This window comes from Rutidosis leptorrhynchoides, chromosome 4 (assembly GCF_046630445.1).
Source record: "Rutidosis leptorrhynchoides isolate AG116_Rl617_1_P2 chromosome 4, CSIRO_AGI_Rlap_v1, whole genome shotgun sequence".
NCBI lineage: Eukaryota > Viridiplantae > Streptophyta > Magnoliopsida > Asterales > Asteraceae > Rutidosis > Rutidosis leptorrhynchoides.
The window spans coordinates 208074042-208087231 of record NC_092336.1 but is presented as its reverse complement, the minus strand read 5'-3'; positions in this window follow the sequence as shown (position 1 = coordinate 208087231).

Below are 13190 nucleotides of genomic sequence, written 5' to 3'. Positions count from 1 at the left end.
ATGAACGGTCATTGGGTTAATGAACTTCATTTAGATATTATACACATAAGTTTTTAGAGTTTTGGCCACCTGCAGTCATCTGTTTGTCTCATATAGTACGAATTTTTTTTAAAATAGTAATATTTGGAAGGAGTTACAGAAATAGATTTTCAAAGTAGGTATTTGTAAACAGAGGTAAACCGGCAATCGAAATGCCAGTTTGTCACTTTCCAACTCAAACTGGCATTTGAAATGCTGGTTTGATCCGTACCTGGTACTGGTTTGAGGGTTTTGGCCCTCGTGCCCTAAACACACCTAAACCAGCATTTGAAATGCCTTTTTGTCTGCTTTTACTGACAAACCAAAAAATGAAAGACCGGTTTGCATGGTATTTTTTAATATTTTTGAGTTCTATTTAAACAGACAGTATTATTGATCGTTGTTGTCAAATTCCAGTATTATCTCAAACTACAACTTTTCACATTTCGTTTCTCTCACTATGGATCGTCGTTGTCATATTCCAATATCTCACAGGACAATCCTCGATGGGGTGTGTTTTTTAAGAGGAACTGAGCCAAAAGAAGATCATGAACTCACTTACGAGCAATTTGAAGAATTATTAGTGTTGTGTATTATAACTGACATTTTCGCTGTTTACCCTGATTGTGTACGTGAGTTCTATCATCATTTTTCTTTTTACGAAGAAGACAAAAATGTTAGGTTCATGTTGAAAGCTATACCATATTGCTGGGATATGGATATATTCAACAATGCTTTGGGACTCTCAACTGGAGGATTGTAATTTTACAATTCAACCACTCAAATTGAAGGCAATCTTCTTGAGACACATGTTGTTGGCGACACTTCTATACTAGATGTTGTCAACACATGTGTTGAAGATCACCATTTTAACCTTTGTGTCGAAATAAAAAAGATGTTTTTTGTTTTTATTAGAGCCAATAAACTGAAAATATATACTATCATCCGTAGCAATGTAACTGGTAGTCCCATTTGTGCGGTGGACGATTACTCTAATAGGGTGCTTCTAATTGAAGCTCTTACGATTTACTGGATCATGAATGGTATATCTTTCGATGTGGGATAAACTGAAAATATATACTATCATCATGGTTAATCGGATGCATGAAGCTAGGGGAAGCTTATATGCACCGTTACCATTTGGGATCCTGATTACCAAGTATTTCCGACATCTTAGCATATCAACATCGTGTGACTATTGTATTCCTGATAGAAATCGTCTAGTCTCCTAGTTTGTTGTGTGTTATAATAAACATAAACACGGTTATATTTTTTTTTGGAAGGGGGGGGGGGGGTAAGAAAATACATAATTAAATGGTACATAAATAAAAACATTACATATAGTAAAACTAAACACATAATTAAACCAGATGCAAGCCTATAGGTTCACTTCTGGTAAACGCTCTTGTTGTTATTTCATCCCATTCCTCTTTGTCGTTTAAAAACACAAAATTTTCTTTGGTAACGTGATAATACATCACACCCGAGTGTTTGATGGGACATTTTTTTTGATTCACTCAAACAACTTCGAAATACTCATACTTTTAACATCCATGGGGGGAAAGATTTTCCCCCCCGAGTGTGTACCACTTCATATCGGCCGAATACTGAACCTTGTAGAAAACATCAATCCATGGATCCATTGGTGTAGTGTAATAGAGTGATATGTGTGGGGTAAAAGAGTGATACAATCAAAATAACAAATAGACATGTGTTTATATAGACTAGTATGGTCTGATAAACCGACATTCTGATAGCCAGATTCAGTAAAAGTTGATAAGACTGCACCCGGAATTAAAAGCTGACAAGACTGAAACCGACATTCTGATAGCGGGTTTCAGTAAAAGCTGTCAAACAATATGGTTTCATAAATCGGCAGTCTGATAGCCGGTTTCAGTAAAAGCTGTCAGTAAAAGCTGAAAAACAATAAATGGTAAGCTATAAACAGTAAATGGCAAGGTAACAAATAGTAACCAGTGTTTATAAGACTGGTTTATGTTATGGTTATAAAAGTGCATGTTGATAGTTACATTAACACATGTCAAACATGGAACCGAAGTACATTTCAATTGACGTATATCACGGCTGCAATTATGAAGATGAAACAAAATTCTCAGGAGGCGAGAAGACTACATTTGACGATGTTGATGTTCGCAGGTTTGATATGCAGAAGTTGAATGAATTTCTTCGAGAAAAGTTACCGAAAAATCCAGATTCTATGGACATACACTATTTTCTGAAAAAATTGAGTTGTATGTTTTGTTTGGAGTTTTTTGAAGACACACTTAAGTTCGGTAGGATATATGATAGCTATGGTGAATAATATAATTCATAAACTTGTAATAGATTGGTAGTAGTTGGGTTATTATTATTATTATTATTATTATCATCATCGTCATTATTATTATCATCTTCATTATTATCATTGTTATTATTATGAACAACACTTTGATTGAAAAACATAAATACGATTACAACAAATGGAGTACAACAAATTACTAGTTAATTTCTTAACTAAACCTATTAGGACACGAATTCCTATTATGACATGGTTGTCTACAAAAACCACACCTTGGTGGACCTATATCTTTGTTGTGACTTTCATCCATCTCATTACGGAACCGTCATTGTCGTCTCCTACCCCTATGTGTGATCAGTCTTGATGGATCAGCCTTAATTGTGCAGTTTGCAAGTATGTGGCATCTCTAAGTAGATGTAAGTGATAATTATATTGTTCTCTCCACATGGTAGTACTGTAGTATTTACTAATCAAGGTCTTTAGATCTTTATTTCATTTGCGACATACTGCAAATGCCATGAGAGCAAGGCATCCTTTAATGTTGCCATCTTCCACACGTGCACTTTTTGACCAAATATTCCACAGCGTACTCTATCCCCCCATCACCACTTCTTTGATATGTAGATTGGACCTTGTACACGCCTGCTGGAAAGTCATAGCATGTTATTGTGTAAGTAGAAGCTAGTTTATCACGATCTTAAAATTGTGCCCACATAGTCTTGGATAGTGGTGCTTGCCATTCGTGAGCAGTTCTTTCTTGGTTGTTGAAGTGCTCTCTTGTGTAGTGAATTGTGTAATCAATACATGTTTTAATTGACATCATACGGGCATGTTAGAACCTTGAGAAGAGTAAAACATGTTTCCCTAGCCTTATGGAGAATCCTTTAGATAAGGGTCATATAAAGAATCCAAGGCTCCCTAGATTCACTAAGTTTAGCCACTGTTATGTAGAGATTTCAAGAGAGCTGTGGAATTCAATCTTGACCGGTTGACTTTCTCTCTCAATCTTAATGCTAATACTTCAACATTCATTAGTATTCATGAGTTTTTAGGTCCTACATTAGGTATCAAGAGCTATGACCTTCATCATATGATGGAGATCCTCTTGAATATCATGAATATTTTTCTTCCACCTTCAAACACCAAACAAATATATCTTCAACCAAAACTTCAAACATTTATCATTTTCATCATGAAGATACGAAGATCACCAAAATTTTCAAAAAAATTCCAAAAAATTTTTGGACCGAATCCTTTTATTTTTTAACCGAATCTCACTTTCGGATTTAAAAATTCAAATCAAACTTTCACAACTCCAATCCAAAATCACAAAACAAATTCATATTTACAAATTACAAAATTAAAAACATTCACGTTTCTCATTTTGAAATTCTGCAGCAGTACTCGTACATCTATCCTCATCTCATCATCACATATTCATCACTTCAACATCATAATTTCATAATGATAATGAAACTTCAAATTGAGATCAGAAACATGATTCCTACCTATATCCTATCTTCGTTCATCATCCAACTCGATTTACAATAACCGATTCCATGAATTTGAGATCGAGGTCTATGTTCGTGTTCATCGAGAACCGTTTTAGTCTCCGGATCATTCGAGCATCATATAGCAAAAAGTAAAAAATGAGAAGTTGTTTAGCATCACTTCGTGATACTTTGTGCCAAATATCAGATCACAACTCATTGATTCAAGCACGAATTTTGTGGTCAACCTTTGAAGAAAAAGTCAACATAAAATTCATGAATCAAATTCGTGAGAGTTTTGTTGTTTTAGGCTGAGATGATGATCACTGAGCATTAGTATGATGATTATAAACAACTTTTGTGAAGGAATCATGACTTGATACCGTTCAAAGTTCGTTTTTGGATCAAATGTTCGAATATTAAAAAAAGGAGCTGTTCATCATTGATTCATCGCTTATGATGTTGCTGTTGCTTAACGTGATTTACAGGAGTTATAATCGCTGCATGAGGATTCATTTGCAATAAATTTTAGAGCTCAATTGAATCAAATCATTATTTTGCAAAAATTAATGTTGAACACTCAGATGATGATGATTCGGTATGCTTCTGATTCGGTTCTGGCACTTAATTCGGTTATGTTTCAGATTTGGTACAACAGTTGTGATATCAGTTTATGATTATGATTGGGTATTGGTTTAAGGCTTTGTTCCCAAGTTTAATTTTAGAGAGAAGAGAAATGAAGTGGAAAGAAAGTTTAAAGATTCGGTGTTACTGAGTTTTAGTTTGGAGAGAAAGGGAAGGAATTGAAGAGATTATTCAGTGTAATTTTCCTTCAAGTGTTTCTTCTCAAATTGGAAGGATTCACTTCCTTCCCTTTCATTTCACTTCTCTTCTTTTCAAAAAATCTCCGGAACAGAGCCTAAAGGTTTACTAGTGAAATGATCCGCGAAATCACGGGTTCGTTTAAACGAAACAATTAAATAATATATTTTAGTATTAAGTGAACGTAAATGCTAAAGTTATTTAGTTTAATGATCCGTGGAACCATAAAGTCCGACTAAGAAACTCGTCAGCTGAACATTTCATCAAACACCCAAAATGCATATTAAACAATCCACATCTAATCATAAGAGATAATATTGGTTGTCATTTTACTTTAAAATTGTAAATTTAAATATAAATTTAAAATTGGTTTCCTTCTACCTAGCTTTTATACCTTCTCGTACTCAATTCAAAATAATTAATTAAAATAATTCAAAATTATTTAATTTTAATAATTAAAATAATTATTAATAAGATTTAATAATAATAATTAATTAATAAGATTTAATTTTAATTCAAAATTATTTAGATTAGTGACATCACCCACCATACTTAGATTTTTTTTCTTTTTGAATTTTTCTTAACACCTAATAATGACACCATCATTGTAGGATTTTAATAATAATAATAATAATTAATTAATAAGATTTAATTTTAATTCAGAATTATTTAGATTAATGATATCACTCTCCATGCTTAGATTTTTATTATTATTATTTTTTTTTTTGATTTTTTCTTAACAAATGAATTAGCCTAATAATGACATCATCATTATAGGATTTTTATATTAGCTATAGATGACAATCTGATTCAGTACTTGACATTCTGATTCATCTTGGACTGTTATTGTTTAATTGGGCCTTAGTGGACTCTTCTCAGGTCTATCCGAATCTGGTCATAATTGGGCCAATTGCTCTCTTGATGGGCCGATCGAATCTTCTTTACCGAATGTGCAAAAGCACAAGGCCCGAATCTGTTTATCATTGGGCCTACCGAATTTGCTAATCTCAACAAGGAATTTCAGTCCACTTATTAGATTATGCTGAATATTTAGTTTTAGTCCTTGATAGGTTTCAAGGTTTTGCAAGCTCAGTCCTATGACCGAATATGGCTATTTTTTGACAGTTTTAGCCCCTGACAGTTTATCAGATTTTCAGGGATGGTCCCTTACCGAATCTTGACCTCCAAAGCATATTTTTTCATTACTTTCGAGGCTCGAATTCACATGACTTTTCTCATACACGTTCTTTACGATATTTTGGGGATTTGCCGAGTACATCAACCATTTTAAACAATGAAGCTTTTATTTCATGCAAGCATCATTGTGGAGGAGATATATATATGGTTGATGTTCATGTGAGTTATTACTTGGTTTGAAAGGGAAGTAAAAGACAAGCGAAAGTGAAACACCGTCTTCTTTGGGGTGTTGAATCTGACTTTCTGTGAATGCTCAGAGTAGAAGCTACTTCACGAGACTTTATTGTTATGGATTCCTAAATCCGGATGGGGTGTCATATGATTTGAACCGATATCTAGATTTCGAGGTCATGCATAGTTCAAGTAGGTGAGAGTCTTGCTATCATAATTAAAGCCCATTGAATGTTGAGGAAGGATATTCACAAGTAGTACGTCCAATCTTTATAATCAAGGCGAGTGATACTTCAACGATTTCGACTTCCATACACTCAGTATGAGACTCGGACTTAACATTACGACTTCTATACATGTACGGTATAGGACTCGAACTTCAAAGAAAGAATTGTTTGTTTGGGGGGGAGTTAGAGACTCAAAGAAGATCCTACATCATATGGGGAGTTTTCTTGTGGCAAATATCAAAAGTATTCTTTGGAACGATGATTAGTTCAAGATACGTCTCGGTAGTCAAACTGACGGTATGGATACCATACATGACATGATTATTGGGACTAACTCTGGAGCCAATATGTTCGAACCTTGTTGTGTGCCCATGTACTTTGACGGAGGAGTTTCCAAACTTTCGAAATGACTTCTCAATGCAAGCAAATTCTAAAGATATATCACAACTAAGTCAAGGGAGAGATGGATGGTAACATATTTAGTTTGTGATGTGTTCTTCAATGCGCAATTCCGTTGTGCACACTCAAAGACCGTTGAAAGGATTAAGAAATCACGATGAAGTTCAAGTCTCAAACAAAGTCGAAAGAAGATTGTTAGCGCGACAATTCTAGGATGCAAAGGAAGAGGTTGGAGCGTAATGATTGACCAAGACAATGTTAGAGATACGAATTCATTTATTGATTCAAAGTTTAGATTCAAGATCTTCATCAACGGTCGTACATCATTCGGGGGGAGTTAGTTAGCAATAGTTGATTCTTAGTGTGTAATGTTGTATGTTTTCCTAGGGAGTTAATTTTTGGAAACCCGTCTCACTCCTGGGGGGGAGATTGTTAGAACCCTGAGAAGGAGTAAAACGTGTTTCCCTAGTCTTATGGAGGATCCTTTAGATAAGGGCTATATAAAGGATCTAAGGCTCCATAGATTCAATAAGTTTAGCCACTGTATTGTAGAGATTTCAAGAGAGCCGTGGAACTCAATCTTGACCGATTGACTTTCTCTCTCAATCTTAATGCTAATACTTCAACATTCATTGGTATTCATGAGATCTTAGGTCCTACAGGCATGACACAAAACATTGTTTAACGACTCAACTATGTTTGTGGTTAAGTTACCCCAACGACGATGACCGCTGTATCTACAAAGTCCACTTATGAAGATCAACTTCTTCTAAATAATCCCAAGCCGCCACATTCACTCTTTAATTCCACGTGCTGCACCTTTGTATCTACTACTTTGGATCCTGGAACCGGCCCTCCAACACAACTTCTTTAGCTCGGTGTTTCTTGTATACTTTGTCATCAAGTTACTACGAATGTGGCACAAGAAATAACAATGATGCCAACCATATTGCTGGTTAGCCATCGCATTAAGTATACCTTGATGACGATCAAATATGATACACAAATCTATGTTACCATGAAAATTAACATGTGTTTGCCCGTTAGCATTTTTGGCTACCGTGGTAAGCATCTTGCCATTGTAGTTACCCTTCAAATGAGTCCCATGAATACAAACTATAGGAATACATTTTTGGTACGCTATAATAGCAAGGCCAAATGCCCAAAATCGAACAATTTTATCAGGATTGGTGTGAACTGATTCATCGACATAGTTAGGCAGTTTTTCAAAGTTGCTTTGCCAAGTTCCAAACAAACGTTCAATTGCAATACGCCTAGAATTCCAAGCCTTGGCGTAAGATGTGACAACCCAGAAATTTCCGACCAAATTTAAACTTTATCTCATTATTATTCCGACACGATAAGCAAAGTTTGTTAAGTTGAATCTCAAGAATTTTAAACTATGTTCATACATTCATTTAACCTCGACCAAATTCTGACGATTCACGAACCATTATATAATTGAATATGAATATGTATATGTATATATATTATAGCTTGAGAACGTTAACAAAGTATTAAACGTATAATACTTTATATGAACGTATTTGTTTCAATATGATTATCGATGGAATTAGAAGATAATATCAAATGATTGAATTACCAGATACATTGTGATATGATTAGAGGTCTTGGTTGTAAGGCCCACGTTGATTTTAGAAATTGTTTCTTTTTAACGGTATTCGGTAATAATGATAATGTGATTTTCAAGTAAGGACAATGTGTCCATTAACGAGAGTTAGTCAAAATGTTAGTGGAGTTTTTTGTTTAATTTTCAAAAGCATGCTTTACAGTGATTGACTCGTGTCCCTTGGCAATTTAATTATTTTGTTTTATAATATTAAAAACATTATTTGATATAATAACTTCTATTATAAAAACGAGTTTAAATTATATAAAAACGGACTTTGAAAGATAATTAGTTCGAAACTGAATAATATAAATATTCCCATTAAAATATATTTCCTAAATGAATATATATATATATATATATATATATATATATATATATATATATATATATATATACAAGTAATATTAATTTAGTTATAAAACGTTTTGAGTAAAAATAATACTATTATATTATATATATATGTATATGTATATAATGAGGCGTCGGTTTATAGAAGCAAATGACCAAAACAACTAAATGTATAAGTTACACTTTGAGTAATATAATTACCAAAGATTTTAGTCTATATTTTGATAAGGGTACGAGTCATGAAATGTAAAGTGCTAGTTTCCTAAGCATACGAAAACTTCATTTAAGAAACCGGAACCGAGACGTTAGTCAAGCGACAACGTATAAGTTATATGAACAGAAAGTACAAGTTACCTATGCTCGTAAATATAATATAATATATAATTAATTATATAAATTAAATAAATAAATATAAATTATATATTATAAGTGTCGGCAATCGAAAAATAATGGGATGTGAGCTGGAGGCTGAACCCATGCAATCGCATGGCTCCAAGCCTTAAACCCCATGCGATCGCATGGGGGGTTGGTGGGAGAAAAGATGTATAAATCAAGCGTTTTGGCTTACTCGGTTCATTCACTCATACTTCTCATATCTATGCACTCTAATTATAATAATAATAATAATAATAATAATAATAATAATAATAATAATAATAATAATAATAATAATAATAATAATAATAATAATAATAATAATAATAATTATTATTATTATTATTATTATTATTATTATTATTATTATTATTATTATTATTTTATTATTATTATTTTATTATTAGGATTAATATTAATATTATTAATCGTAATATTATTAGACGTAGTATTATTATACATAAAATACTACGACGAGGGTATGCTCGAGTTATTTCAAAACTGGTTTTCGAATGAAATTCTTACTTTAATAAATGTTTGTATTCTTTAAATGGTACATATAGAGGAGTAGATCACAATTTGAATCACCTAAATCCATGTAGTAATCATGGAGAAATGGTTATCCGAAGTTGACCCATGATTTTGTTGTAGTCAAATGATGGTCTAGAACACCACTTCTAAAAACTAGGTTAATAAAGACCTGGAGATGATTCCTAATAAATAAATGTACTTTTATGTCTCTTAAACTCTATGTAAAAGTCCTAAGCCAAACAAATGTATTTTACTATCTAAATCGCACTTTCGAGTCTCGCACCGCATTTCATCACTAGTGAGTTTCATAGCCCCTTTTTACTGTTTTTCATTTGTGGGGTGAGAATACATGATTAATATTTTTAATACATGCTTTATGTATTACTATGCTTTATGGTTTTATAAAGTTTGTTATAAGTGAGTTTCATAGTCCCTTTTTACTATTTTTCATTTTTGAGGTGAGAATACATGTTTAATATTTTTAATACATGCTTTATGTATTACTTTGCTTTATGGTTTTATAAAGTTCGTTATAAGTGAGTTTCATAGCCCCTTTTTACTCGTTTTATAACTATTTTTGGGGTGAGAATACATGCTTATTGTTTTAAGACATGCTTTATGTTTTTCAAAACATGTTTACTATATTAATACAATATATATTTTGAAGCTTGATATGAGTTAACTATGTGGTTCCTTTTAAACGTTTTGTAACTTGGAATGAGAATCATGTTTGATCTATGGTTTACGCTGTGGACATGAATAACTAAACTATATTCTACAGAGTAACTTTTATAGTCTATTGAAATCTCTATTCCAATATTGTTAATTACCTGGATTTGGTAAACGCGAATAATGGGGATAGTTCTATCTGGGTTGACAACCACATCAGGATAGGACTTCTAGGCTATCGGATGCTCTGACTTCGTAACGGGTCATTTTTGGACTGTGACGGATACAGATACTTCAGAATCTAAAACGTTAAGTTCAATATTGGAAGCTCCCTCGTATAGAATATATTTTTGAATGTTTTCGAACCAACTTGATAATTGTTTGGAAACAAGCTTAAACTTGAACTGTTATTATACTTTGAGTGGTCAACAAAAACTATTTGAAGACCGTTTATGAACTTGATAACTGTGAAATCTTATAGTCTGTGGAACTGTTTATAAACTTGAAATGTTACGAACTACGAAGCTATTTTCATATTTGAAAGCTTGAGATAATATTACTTCTAAACTATTTATGAATTAGAAATCTTGTGACCCGTGTTACTAGTACGCTATTTATAAACTTGAGATTTTATGATACTTTTTACTGTAAAACTATTTACGGACTTGAAAACTGAAGATTTGTGTTACTGTTTTAAACTATCATAAACTATTTGAAACCATGAAAATTTTGATAATTTTACATGTTGTACAAAAACCTATGAACTCACCAACGTTATATTGACCGTCTTTTTATGCATGTATTCTTAGGTTTGTAGCTAGCTTCCGCCACTCGGATAGAAGACTAGACTGAGACCATGAAGTCACACCACGTCATAAAAGGTCAGGCGGGGTGTGACAGAGTGGTATCAGAGCCCATGTCATCGGGATCTAGGATCTGCATTAGTGAGTCAGATAGATTTGTTAGGATATATTAATGAGTCTAGATTATGGTAGGATTAGTTTACGTTCTTACATGAACTATTGGATCACATTATCTGATATTAAGATATTGATACTGAACTTAAGAAACTGATAACTCTTAGATGACCTCTTTCGCACCAATCATTTTTATTCTCTGATGACAAGTATGTCGACTCGCTCATTATCATACAATCTGACACTTCGCTCGACTCTGATGTAGCTAGTTCTCTTATAAGAAGAAGTCTATTAAAGTAGACTCAGAGAGAAATCCCGAGGATTCATATTTAACCTCATCTACCACTTATACTCCACTATTGTTTTACGTTTATCCTGCCTCCCCAACACTTTGTTACCAGTCCGCGATGACGAGTATTCACCGACCACCTCTTATGTTTATACGTTCAGTATTATCCTTATATACTAAATGAAACCTCTAATTGTGTCTTATAACTACCAAACGACATCTGCTCCCATTAAATTCACCCCGTCTCCTTTCTGATTAAAAAACAAACCACAAATTGGGGCTTCCTCCTGCCTACTTCCACAAATTGGCTACAGAATTTTCAGGTTATTTGATTTTCATTTTATTGGTTGTAAAATTTGTAGTATGATTATTGTAGTTTACAACATAGATATAGTACTTTAAGTTGATTAGTATTTTTCATTTGGTGTCAATTACTAGATTGAGGTAAAGGTATTATATTCTTTGTTGTAATGTAATGTGAATGTGCTTTTCATAGTGATTCATTTTTTTACCTCCCGTGCATCTAAATGATCTTTACTTTGTTGGATTGTATTTTATATAAATTATATTATTTGTTTTTGGTTTGCGTTGATTTTCAGGTGAATATAAAGGCAACTAGAGAAATGAGTGCAGAGATGGTAACTGATGAAGGTGCGATAGATAGAGGTTACAACTAGAGAACAGCAAACTGTTTCAGCTACTCTGAACAGGTGAACCTTCCACTTCTCAAAAGCATTATGAAATGTGGCATAATTATCTATAGTTATAAATTACTATAGGGGACTTTGGTATGAAGAGTAGTTAACCAATTTTATCGAATTATGCATTTCAGCCACTATCTCATATGATAGTTTTTGTTTGCTTCTCCAATTCTCATAGAATAAGTGTGTGGAATGTCACTATTCATGTTAAGGTACTTTGAAAGTTTTCGTTATCTATGTTATTTACATAGTAAAATATTATTTAATTTTGTTTGCCATCACTTATAGCCTATCGGTGATTCGCTGATGCTATAAAGACTCACATTAAATTGCGTATGATGTAGGGAAGATGGTACAATATTCACTATCGAGAAGTTTTATGAGCGGAGTGTCTGATTATTCGGTAAGCTTTATAATGCTCTAAGGTGGTCATTATTTTTTTTTGTTACCCTCTGTCATGTATTAATTAAAAAGAAACAATGCTAATGATCCAATAGGCTACAATTAATTTTATCATCAGAATGTTGTTTCTCCTTGCAGTCCTTCTATCTCTGGTGTGAATATTTGAATTTTATCTAAAAGTTTAATTTTTCTGAATGTGATTGTGGGCCATCGGTTTCCAACATAGATGAGCATTGTCGATCAGTGTGTGAACTGCCTCTTAGCCGTGAAGCTGAAGGTAAATGCCTGTCAGGCTTAATTTTTAAAATATTTATTTAGAACTATTTGTTTTAACCAATGGGACCAAGCTTACACATAGGTTGGGTTCTTAGGTAACTTTAGGTTTTTAGTATTCATGTGGCTATGTGGCAAATCGCTGGAGCAATGTTGGATCAATCACATTGAAATTTGAGATTTAGTTATTTTGTTACTACTGTGCATTATATCACAGTTGCAAATTTCAACCCTGTCCTATTGTTTCGGTGCATATTATTTGTTCTTTATCATAACTACATTAGCTATAAATAACAAAATGATGTTTTATTCTCATAATGCTTGAAATATATGTACGTAACAACTTGCCCAACTAGACTGCGGCAACGCTCGGTAATGTTTGTTGATTAGTGTTACACCTTTCCATATGTTGTTGTTTATTGTTTTTCT